Source organism: Motacilla alba, chromosome 1, assembly GCF_015832195.1.
Source record: "Motacilla alba alba isolate MOTALB_02 chromosome 1, Motacilla_alba_V1.0_pri, whole genome shotgun sequence".
NCBI lineage: Eukaryota > Metazoa > Chordata > Aves > Passeriformes > Motacillidae > Motacilla > Motacilla alba.
In genome coordinates, this window is record NC_052016.1 from 75,667,698 (window position 1) to 75,680,064 (window position 12,367).

At 40.0% G+C, this 12,367-nt stretch overlaps 1 protein-coding gene across 2 annotated transcripts in view; it reads left to right on the forward strand.

Annotated features, from left to right (window-relative positions):
* Nucleotides 1-298: 298 nt before the first annotated feature.
* Nucleotides 299-12,367, forward strand: part of ACOD1 (aconitate decarboxylase 1) — a 31,422-nt gene continuing 19,353 nt past the window's right edge. Inside the window, exons 1-2 of one of the 2 annotated variants that reach the window (XM_038151005.1) lie at nt 299-336; nt 562-1,230. The gene's annotated coding sequence lies outside the window, so the exon portion shown is untranslated. Of the gene's footprint in view, nt 337-561; nt 1,231-6,998; nt 7,155-12,367 lie in introns of those variants that run through there. The other variant, XM_038151015.1, reaches the window with a different exon arrangement.

The following is a 12,367-nucleotide window of genomic DNA, read 5'->3' on the forward strand; positions in this document are numbered from 1 at the left end:
TCTGTATACTATTTCAGGGTCAATTCACCAGCGTAAAAGCACATGAATTTTTCACGTGGTGGTTTGCTGGTGACAGTTTTATGGAGTTGCTTTTACCTCTTGGGCTCTTGATGTGCCATCTCCCCCCACATCACCCTGCTCCCAGCCATACTTAGCAAGAAGCCACCTCAAGAGCCTCCCACAGATTCGTATTTTAAACTCCACTTCCCTAGTGTGGGCTCTCTATTGAGAGCACTGTGATTAAACTGTGCACCCAGAGGATGAGATCATATAATGCTTGAGCAGGCGCTTATTCACAGCAGAACTTGCAGTGGAAGATTTTGTACCTACCAGCAGGTGAGTCTTAACAAACGCTCCCATATTAAAAAATGGGATCTTTAATTGATCTGTTAATTAAAATTATTTCATTTTTCTGGCATTAGGTGAGTATTAATACAGGTTAAGGAAAAAAAAAAACCAAAACAGTAACATATTCATTAGATTTGAACTTTCTGTTTGTCTTGAGCTTTGTTAGATTTGAGACCAGACTTCATAAAACCTGAGCTTAATGGATTCTTCCAGTGCATATTTTCAGGAGCTTCAGAGATGAGTAAGTTATGCTGCTCCTGCAGCCACTGGCTCCTCAGAGCTCCTCCGCCTGCCTTCTGTCTCATGGGAGGTCAGTGACAAGGACCCACCGTGCTCCTGTGCAGCACCCTGTGATGTCCAAAGCCATGCACACCAAAGGGGTGGGGAGGAGCACAGCTGGCCCAATGAGTTATTTGGCCCACTGTCTCAGGTCTCTTTTTAAGGGCACAAACCAGTCCATCCCACTGCAGTGTTGTCTCTGTCAATGTGAAGCTTACTCCAGACTCCCCTTCAAGAAGGGAGCAAGGAGCCTTCTCAAGACACCATTCATACAGCCTGTTCAACAGTCCTGGGCAAAGACCCAGCTTGCAGGGTTTGTCTCTGAGATAGATGTCATTTTCTGGGCTTAAAAACATGCCCAGCACTGAAATAACTGTTTTGAAGCTACATCTCTTCAGGAAATTATATTCTGTGGGCATCTCACTGCTGCTTTATGCCTTGCCTGGCTGCAAAGCTTTGGTTATTGTAACTTCTTTCGTCAACAGATTTTTCCTCTTTTCACAATATGTTCATCTAATTTCTTTTCCATTTCCCGTCTCTTTTCATTTGGCAACGTTTGTCTCAGTGAGGAGGATTGGACTTCGTCTGTGGGTATTACAATGGGTAAATACATCAACAATTTTTTACTTATGTGTCAGTCACTGGGTTGCGTAACACAGTCGTAGTGGTTTATTCTTATTTTGTGTGGGAGACAGCGAAATATTGGTACATGGAACATTGAAGGCTGCCACAGAATGCCTCCTGTAAGGCATACAGCCCCCATAAAGGCTGGTAAATATTAAATATGGTCTACTGAACAGGCAAGGCTTTATGACAATAAATGTGTGGTTGAATATCTCTGACTGTGCTGTATTGGGACATTTCTGGGCAGTAGCTCTTACAGTTAAGACTCACATTTCGGTGTTTGCTGTTAGCTGCTGACCAGAACTAGCTACAGGGACGCTGTCTTAACCTGTCAGGACACAACAGTTTTTCTTCTTTTAATGTTTTGAGCAGTTTACATAGGTTTGGGGGGATTGGTTTAGTTGATTTGGGGGGGTTTGTGACTTTTCCTTTGTTTGTGGGGGGATTTTGCGGGAGAGGCTTTTGTTGTTTCCATGTTTGCAAAGATGCTTCAGTCGCGATGGGCCCCGGCTTTGCATTTTGGGCGGTACACCCACGGATGATCCAGGTTTATTGAGAGAGGACAGTCTTCTTCACAAATGGAGGAAGGGTAACACCTAGTGGCAGTAAATCCACACTGCTGTTAAGAAATACAAAGGGCTCCAAAGTATTGCCAGCATGATCCAAGGCACATAAAGAGAAAACGATACTTTTTCGGTAGACGTAAACTATTACGTATTCAGCTTCTTCATGAGAAGCTTAGTAGAGCAAGAACATATTTATCCCTGTTCTGAACTAAAGTGTTGGTTTATTATTTCTTCTAGCAGTCTTCACTGTGTGAAGTGGTATAATATTGCTTAGAAAATACCTATTTACATATGACTGCATTGTTTGAATTTTAATACTGAATTCAGTGAAATATTTAGCCTTCTGCATAAAATCATCAAAAGGAGTTAGTGATCTAAACTGAATTGGAGGTTCAAATATGTTCATTTCAGCTTCACAGTCTTGTTTAGACAATGCAAGAAAAAGAGTCTAGTAGTCCCACAGCAGAGCATATTGCCTAAGTCAGAAATCCTTTGCTGTTTTGGGACTTACATGCTCTCTAAAATGTGTGCAGTTCCATAGGTTTGACTTTGACAGTCAATGGATGGTTATTAGGTTGAAACCTTCCCCATTTCTGAGTCATGGTTCAGAGTGAACTTATCAGCCTCAGCATTATGCTCAAGGGATACCAAGTAATATCTCTAAAACCTTGAATTATGCATTATTCCACCCAATGACAGAAGAAGAATTCAGCTCCTAAAAAGAGTGCTCTCTCTCTGCAAACTCAGTTTCACAGGCTGTATATAGTTGAACACAAATGCATACATTCATAGATTTCAATATTTCATGTGAGTTGTAGTGAATGTTACCTGTGAAGTGACATCTGATAATATCTGTTCATAGAAATTGTGTTGTCTCTGTGTTTGCATTTACAGCTGGATACATTTAGCTGGAACTGCATGTTCTAGGAAATCCAGCTGCTGTGAAAATCCACACATTCAAGCATGAAAGATATTGCAGAGCCAGAATAACACAGGCTGTAAGGGACTTCAGAAAGTCATCAAGGGCTCTTGCACTTTCCTCCTGCCAGGGTGCCACAGACATTTCTTTGGATAATTTTGTGAGGGTAATGCTGTGCAGAGTCTGGAGAAGAGGGAGAGAAGGAGGACAGACATTAGCAGTGTATTCTGTGCCCTTGGCCGATACAGAGCTACAGAGTGTGACTGAGAAACATAATCAAGTGAGCAATTAGTGAAGGTCAGAGCTGTGTTAATTTCCTTCAAGCACCTTTGCGAAAATTAGAAGACAAAAAGCACCCTCTCAATGTTGTGGGGACATGCAGGTAGTTTCTGCCTCAGTAAGCAAGAGCACTGAAGGGGACACCTTCCACACACATCTTGAGCATCACTGAATTTGGAGAACACCGGAAAAGAGGCTATGCACCTTATGTCAAATGGAGAAATACTCCCAGCTGCTTCTTTTCAGGTGATATCTAGGAAAATGTGATAATTGATCTCCTGTTTTGGTTTATTATAAGGAAGTTACAGCCCTGTCTGATACCAAAGGAGCAGAGGACAGCTGTGTCAGTGGTGTGGTATTTTACATGCACAACATGTGAGGCTTTTCTCCTATAATAAATTACTCACAACCCCTATGGAGCAGCTTTAAATCAGAGTTCTTTTTGTGAGCCTTGGCTCTCTGAAAGTAATCTTCCATATTTCTGTGAAACATTTCAGTCATGTCTTCAAATCTTCTCTCAGCAATTCTCCTATCTGTGAATAAGTAGCATTCTGACCTGGCTTCTACCACAACAACAACAGAAACCCAATCAGGCCTCTGCCAATCAGGCAAAACATGAGTGGAAATTACATTCAGCTTCTGCATTACCATCAGTATGAGTCAAGAGCCTTAAGCTGTCTCTTAGAACTTAACAGTGTGTGGATTCAGCAAAAGAATTCTCCTCCTAGGGAAAATACAACTCATTATCTAGCTAATTAGGATAAAAAAAAGCAACCTCTACTCCCCCTTTTTACCAGCCTACCTTCCTGTAGAGTCGGACAGGCTTCAGATAGGTTTTAAAGGGGTAAAAACACATTTTTTGGTGCTTTGGATAGAATCAAAAGATAAGAGCATTGATTTGCAGAGGAGCAAGTTAAGGGCTGTCCATAAGTCTATTCTGAGAAGTTAATCGCAAGGATGGTATCATTCCTGGGTAGGATTTCTATCCAAGAAAAAATGCCTTTTAATGGAATTTTTTTTTAATTTACAGGTCTTACACCCTTTTCTTAAAAAATGTGTTTAAAAAAAGGAATTAAAATGTATTGATAAAATTATTCTTTTTGACAGAGTGATCCCTCAAAGGTAGAAAAGTTAATAATAATGACATTGGTGATTGTGTGCTTCAAATTTTTGTATTCATTTTTGCTGTGATTAGGAGGTATACTGTTCACTAATTGAGCATATTTCAAAATCATAACTGTGGTCAGTGAACAGTAATTAATGATTTGTTTTTGCTTTCTTCCACTATGCACCAATGCAAGCTGTGCTTAATCAACATTAACTCTTTAAGTTAGGTTCAGATAAGCAAATGAAATACAGACTTTCATTTCAACAGACTCAGAAACTGAATGTGCTGCTTTGTTCTCTTTGCATCTTTTTCTGTTGAAAACAATTTTAAATTCCTGTTATATTTAATAGAAGAAATATCAAAACCCTTAGCAGGGGTGCTTACAGCATCTGCAAAGGTATCAAGGGAGTGAAAGCTCACAGCAGGCACTCTACTATAGATAAGTTGGTAAAGGATTTTTTTACTACCTTAGGTGCCCTGCTTGACTACCTGAGAAAAACACGTTTGCACTAGTTGAGTATGTTCCTCTGCTGAGACCCAAGTTTGTGTCCCTGCTGGCAGAACTGACCTTAGTGCTGTCAAACCCTGCAAGGCTTGTGCAGTGTTCACAATCCCCTGCCTCCTCCTGTCCCCCCAGGGTGTGAGTTCTGAAGGATGCTTTGAGTAGAGGTGGTTCCAGCTCTCCACTGTGCTTCACAGTTAAGTGTCTCTCCACCAGATTTCATCATCTTTCGACAACGGCTGAAATGAAATTAATGAAATCTCATTAGAGAATTGCTATTCGCTTCCACAGAAGTGAAGATTAAAAACTGTTTCTATACACATAAAGAGAAAGAGAGACCCTTCAATGTTAGCATACTCAAATTTGTTTCTCCTTCTCTGGCCTCAGAGCCTCCTACATGGTGAGTGCAGCTCCACAAGCTCTTAGCTGCTCCAGACATCCTGGAAAATATCCATTCTGTCAAGACCTTGCCAAAGAACGTGTCACCAATGGCTACAACTAGAGTTCATGCCAGTGAGGACATCTGTGAGTGAAGGCTGTAATTACATACTCTTAGCTGCCACAGGCAGTGTATCTCAGCTGTTCAACCCATGCCAGAAAGGGATGCTGGAGCTCCTACTCACTGATACCCTTCCTGACCTGCTATGTAAAATAACGTGTCACAGAGAATATATTTCAGTTACTTGGCAGGGGAAATTATTCACTCCTAAACTGCCAAAAATCTCTGCCTAGAGGGTGAGATAGCAGACAGCTTTCTGTTAGGGCCAAAACTAAGTTTGCCAGAACATTTTCAGCCCTTTTCCTTAGCAGTGTTTCCAGGACTTCTCCTACCTGTTATCCACTGCATAAACCAACCTGATTTTTTCTTTGGACTGAGCCAAGCTTGAAGAAACTTGGAATCAACTTAATCAGGCATAGCTGATGTTTTCCAGCTTGCTGATGTGCTGTGCTAATGAGATGTTATTGCCCAAAGTAATGAAAAGCATCTGTTTCTTACCTGTAAAGAAAGACTAAGGGTTGCTTCTATTTACATGAAGGTGAGTTTGACAAGCTTGTCTTCCTTCTTGGAAAAGTTCACTGCATGTATTTTGCTCTTGGCCTCTTGGAGAGGCCCAAATAGAATTCAATTCATGTGTCCAGAAAATTCTGAATGTGCTTTCCTGTTGCAAGTGTTTACATACACGGATTACTACTCTGCTTTGTAGGGATTTCCTGTAAGATATCATTTGTTTATATCCTGTAAGATATCATATCTGTTTATGATCCATGTTTGTAAATGCAAATAATATATTATCACTAAAAATAAATATATCAACAGAATAAATGTTTGAGAGACATGTAAGAGATATATGGAATGAAGAGTGTGTTTAGATTTAATGAAGTTTTAATGAAGTAAACATCTGGATTTACAGAAAATCACAGCCAGTTAATTCCAGCAGCCTACAGAGTTTTCAAGCCCTTGAGAATATAGGAATTAGATTTTTAAGAGGCTCTTTTCTTTTTGTATACTGCAAGCCGTTGAAAAAAAAATTAATTGCTTTTGAACTAAGCAGGGGAATTATCTTTCTTGTGTCAGCAACATGACAACAGCAGAAGTATATGCCCCAAAGTTTTGCTAGCCTGGAAAGGGCTACGTTCATGCAAAGAAAATTGTTTATTTGTTTTCACCTTTTAATTTTTCATGAGTGTTTTGTTTGTATAGTTCTTGCCAAAATGCCTTTCTCAGAAAATGGAAAGCTTTCTTCATTAATGTTTGTATTTTTTAACTGAATGCCAAGAGTCTAGATTGTATCAGAACTGAGTCCCTCAAATAAAATCCTTTCAAATAAAACAAGCAGGAAAAATCTATTCATCTCAAGGAGGTTAAAACACAAATAAATAGGTTGAGATTATAGGATGGATCTTAGTGAAGGAGAAGCTTATCTGAGAAGCAGGAGATAAGCATAAAGCCTCCAGTCATAGTGACAGTAAAAGGCTTCTGAAATAAGAAAATATCTCTTTTTAATTCAAGATACTGGTTGTGACTGACAGTCTGAAAGAGGGAAAAATTAAAACTGCCAAGTATAAGGATTGTTAAGAGGGAAGAGGAGAAAGGAAGAAACTAAATATATAGCTAAGGTAAAGCAAAAGAAGTATGGAATTATTATTTCTCTATTTTATAAGCCCTCAGGCACATCTTTTCAGTGTTTTAGGGGAGTACAATAACCATATATTTAATACTGTGTATAATACTGATATATATAATACTGACAATCAGTGTGGTTATTCAAACCTGTTTGACAGTGGAGTGACTTGAAAATACTCATCAGTAACCTACCTAGGTGATGTCTCTTCTTAACCTCTCAGGCTCTGCCCCAGGTCAAGGCTGATGTGGCTCTCTTTGATTTCTAGTGGATAAAGATGATGTTTGGATCGCTACCAGCTGAGCACAGGGAGGCACATACTCATAGGGGAAGTTCTGATTACTTTTTCCAAGAAACCTCTGCGTTCATCCTTTTCCTGTGCTGTTGCTTTTTTCCATCATCCCCAGTGAGTACACTCAACACACCTGTTTGGGGTTTTTTCCTTTGTAGTAGAAAGAAAATGTTTGTGAAGGCAAAGAAGGTGCTTACCTATGACCCTAAGAGTTGGCATCTTTGCAGGTACAAGAGGTCACAGTCTCAACAGTGCCAAGTTAGCTACATGTCATGCATCCAGAACAGGGCTCAAGAGTGGGATGGAGTAGAAGAGCAGATGAATGGAATGGAGAAGGTCTTCTGGTAGCTATACGGAGGAAAAATATTTTAAATTATATTTAGTATGTGTAATCATACTACCCACAGGAGCTCTTCAGAAGTGAGCTGGGTACATTACAGCAGTATGTACTTGATGTACAGGTTGGGAAACACCAAGGTGACCTCATCTCTGCATACTATAGTGACTGATATTCTGTAAAACTGACTGTGACATCTGCCCAAGTAGTTTCTCCCTGCTTCATGTAATTTATTCTTCTACACAAACCTTTTTTTTTGCCCCATACATTGAGCAAAAATGGTTTTGCTGATACTGCTCTCCTCTGTGAAGAATATAATTTTGTTTACTAATCTCAGCTAGGTATTGTCAGTAAGCTTATTGGGCATTTAAACCTTACAGACCACACCAGATTAAGTTAATACCTGGTTTGTTCCATTCACCATACCTACATCTTATTTTGAGTATTCTTGTAGAATTTAAGCAATTCCTCTTCTAACACAGCATTCAGCTTACTCAGAGCACAAAATACGAGGTTGTATAAGAAAATTTTATGACATTCTAAAGATTCTTGGTTGAAGACACAAAACTTATTTGTGGTCTTAGCCACACAACTTACATTAATTGGAGCTGTTTGCCTAAGTCTTGGACTAGGTGATCATTGTAGGTCCCATCTGACTGAAATATTCTGTTCTATTTTCCTCAGCTGTGAGTATTTCAGACCTTGTTATGCAAATCGCAAATCCATCCACACTTCTTCTGGCAAATTGCTGCCCAGGAAAGCATAACTAATTTAATGCATTAATCCCTACCCCTGAAGCACAAACATCTATCACCTGAGCTAGGAAGACTGTAGTTACACTTATGGTTTTCAAGTTGCTGTGTCAGAGTGAGAAACAATATACTGTTAAATGCACATGAAGCCCGAACATGTTTTGTCTGCTAACAGTGTGACTGAGAAAATATGTACAAATTTGCCCCATATATTTTTTTTCTTAACTTCTACTTTCCATCTCTACTTAGGCTGAACTTCGTAGTAGCTATATATATATATATATATATATATATAGATATATATATATATAACCCCTAGCTATATTCAATGATTTCTTGGTTGTTTGCAGTAGTAGTAGTATTTTGTGTGTTGTGCATTCTAACTAATCTGGGAATATCAGGTCCAATATTTGTGTTAAGATTCACAGAAGTTTTACTTAGAAAGGACTCTGAGTGTGTTTACAGTGCTTTCACTCGCAAACCTCCTAGCCTGATGCATCCAAATGAGGACCCAGTTAAATACACCTCAGTTGGGAAATGCCAGGCACCCGGCTGCCCAGGAAATAATAGTGTATTAGTCCTTTTCTCACACTTGAGAATCATGTCTGGCTGGGGAAGTATTCCTTTGCTCCACTCTTGTTCAAGCTGCCAGTGCTAGAAGCTAACCAGCCTGAATTTGCACTGCAGGAGGAAAGAAATACATTGGGATGCATTTGTTTCAGTCGGCTCTTTTCTGACATCCCAAACAGTTTCCAGGCACAAATAAAAACTACTGAAGGCAGCAGCAAAGCAGGGTTCAGGCTGAGGGATTTGAATGATTCATGAGCAAGGACTCTGATAGGGGAGGAGAATGGGCTTACAGAGTGGTGCTCATACACCTCGGTAGTGAAGCAGCTGACAGCTTGACTTGACAAGCAAGGATGATCCTGATTCAAAGCATTGCAAGACATAGCATGAGCAGGTGTTAACGCCACACCGTGTTCCAAGCACTGTTTTTAATATGAAAATCAGTTTTCTTTAGATCTAGCACAAAAAAAAGTAGTGTTCCAAAAGCCAGGAAGCAACTCTCTCCCAGTGAAATCAACATTGCAAATGTAAATATAGAAGTTGAAATGTTGGCCTCTCTCAACTTGGTGGCTGCAGTTCCCTGCAGCTTTTGCCAGGATGCGTGACTGGCTGCACAGCATGCGTGTCTTTCCGTATGCACTTCTGTATTTCATCTAAATGCTTTCTGGGGGAAGATCTGAAATTGAATTTCTGAAATAGTACAGTTACTTTGAAATTTACATAGGCATTGTTGTAAGAAAAAATCATCACCCTTTGTCATTTGCTGGCAGCTTTTGCAACTCAGTAGTTAAATCACAGATTCTAATCTAATTCTTTAATAAAGTGTCATCAAAAGCTTCATGGTCACAGGCCTAGCTATTAAAATTCCAGTATATTTTCATTAGCACCAACTTATAAAAACCCTTAGATATCCTTCACTATTCAGGTCTGTTGTGACTGAATTTATTTGCAGAGACCACAGCTCTTGCCAGCCACAAACAGCAGTGCCCCATTTCCACAAAACTTTATAGCGATTGTAATAGCTACTATTTTTTACCAATAATGTACCATCTTAGCATGACAAATGTTGTGATGGTTTCTAATTTGACCTTAAAATAGTGTTGCTTTAAGTGCAGTTCTGATAGTGTTTATCAAAGACAAGGTGGGTAAGAGTCAGGCTAATAATTTCAGCTGTATAGGACAGGTGATGCAGAAGAGGAGTAAATACACACACTAACACTTTAAGATCATGCATTTCAGTAGGATTTTACCATGTTTTTCTTGCACATTGTTCTTACCTCTATCCCTCTTGTCTGCTGCCCATCATGCCTTTCTTTAAGGACAGCAGTGTTAATATAAAGCCTTAGTCTGGTGAGAGGTTAGTTGCCTGCAGTTTCAGTAAATTCCTAACCAAACTCTCTACACTGAACTAGCCAAAGTCAACAGCATCAAAGTGTGCAACTAAACTGCAAAACAGGGTGGCAAGGCAGCTTGCTTTCTTTTTAGAACTGTGACAGGACCATAGTGGTAGCTTATGTTATTACCTGATGCTTTGCAAAGATCAAAGTTGGTATTTAATTTTATGGTAAACAATTTTTGACTATAAACTTTAAATTTTTTTTACTTTTACTTTTACAGTAAATGTACTTTTACAGTCCATACCAACTTTTAGCATCCAAGCTTTAAGACTTGGACTCAATTATATTTGTAGGTCCCTTCCAGCTCAGAATATTCTCGGTTTCTACAGGAAAGCTTTGATGCCCTTGGTGAGCATGGGAGCCACGTCCCTAGGAGCAGCAGGTGGCAGCGCTCTCTCTGCTCTCCGTTTTTAAGCACTGCAGCAGCACAGCTGGAAGAAGCCATTTCATCAAGAGTGTTTAATAGTTCAGGTTCCTGCAAACAAAGGCACTTCTGCCTATGGGCAGTGCCAACTGGCCTCATCAGGGTGGTGTGAACTTACCCTCCACACTGTAGCCTTCTTTCTCCATGTGAGATTCCTCCAAGTCGTGCATAGAGCATTTGCTCCGGTTTATGTAGCAAGGAGTAAAGGTCTATTGCAAGGAGTACAAGTGACTTTTCTGTGCTTTTAATTTTAACCCAAGGTTTATTTGCCTAAAATTGATTGAACTGTATATCTTTACTGATTTTGTTGGCAGCATCCTCTGGCAGGCACAGTTGCTACCCATCCATAGAGGTTCTCAGCAATAGGTTCAGTAGTATTGTCAGTGACAGGGGCAAACACTGCTCCTGCAATGAGGCTTCACCACATGGCTAAGGGCTGGTCAGGAAGGCAGTAGATGGGATGTCTGGCCATGCCTTTGTCTTCTCTGTGTCTGCAAACTCTGCTTGTGGGCCATTGCTCTGAGGTCACATGAGTCTGCTGATGACTAAGGAGCAGGTTGTCTTGCAGACAGAGAACTGAAGTGGTCCATGACCCAAAACACAGAACTAATGTAGATATCCAGGGGTCCAAAACCAGTGCTCACCCCCTCATGCTCTGCTGTTTAGCAGCACAGACATACCAAATGGGACATATGCTACCTGCAGAGAGTGGGGGCGGGACTGGAGGAGGAGCAGGGACAGAGTGACAGCTGCTGCCTTGGCTTCTTGGAGGGTGATGGGGAAAGGAATGACTTGTTGCAAATGCATGATGAGAGTAAGCCACAAGACCAGGCCCTCATGATTAGTGTGATCAAGTGGCATTATCCTTCCTTTTTTAAAATCTCCTTTTTTTTTCCCACCGTATTTTTAACAACCAAGACAAAAGCAGAATAAATGAAAACAAGAAATGTCTTCTGTGATCTCTGTTATCTCAAGAGGATTCAGATAAAGTATGAGTTAGGTCACAAGAAGCAAGATAAAAAGCATAAGTATAAACTGAGAAAATAAGTGAAGTAAAGAATTTTTCTTTGAAAGGATGAGATGTGAATCACTGAGGTCAACAGTTTCAAGACATGTTAAACTAGATGTCTGCCTAATCACCAAGGCATTTCTGTCAGCTTCTTTATTACATAAATATGGATCTGATTTTGTTTTTAATCTGAATTCCTCAAATGGGACATCTGAGTTATAAAATGCAGTGTCAGCAAAATAAAGAAAACCCTAGGCCTCTCTGAAAAGACATATCAGTCAAAGTGGAGACATTTGAAAGTTCCCCTCTGAAATAATCTCTAAAATTTATTCCCATTTCCCGTTAGTACGAGTGTCTTGTGAAATGCTTTTTTCAGTAAGGGCTTGGATAATTTGGTGAATCAGCTGAGAAAGGCAAGGGCCGACAGAAGTGGGAGAAGGAAATAAGCAGAATATGCTGACCCAATGTTCACTGCCAGGACTGAGAAAGGTGAGATAATTTGTCCATTGTCCTGCTTTGGGCTGAAAGGGGCAGCATCTGGCAATGGGGTAAACTGACAGTATTAGTACAGATCAGCATTCCATGAGTGAAATCAAATTAAATGAACACACACATACAAAGGTCTGGAGGAATTACAGACCCATCTTCAGAATTTTGTTAGCATTTTCAGAGAATCACAGAATAGTTACTAAGATTGTTATTGAGTCCAGCTGTTAACCATATTTTGTCCTTTCCTATTCCATGTCAGTTATTATTGCCCTTCTCACTGAGTTATTCCTTTAGTACTCACAGCCATGTATCACACTGCTGAATCAGGATCGCAACAAAACTGCCAAACAAA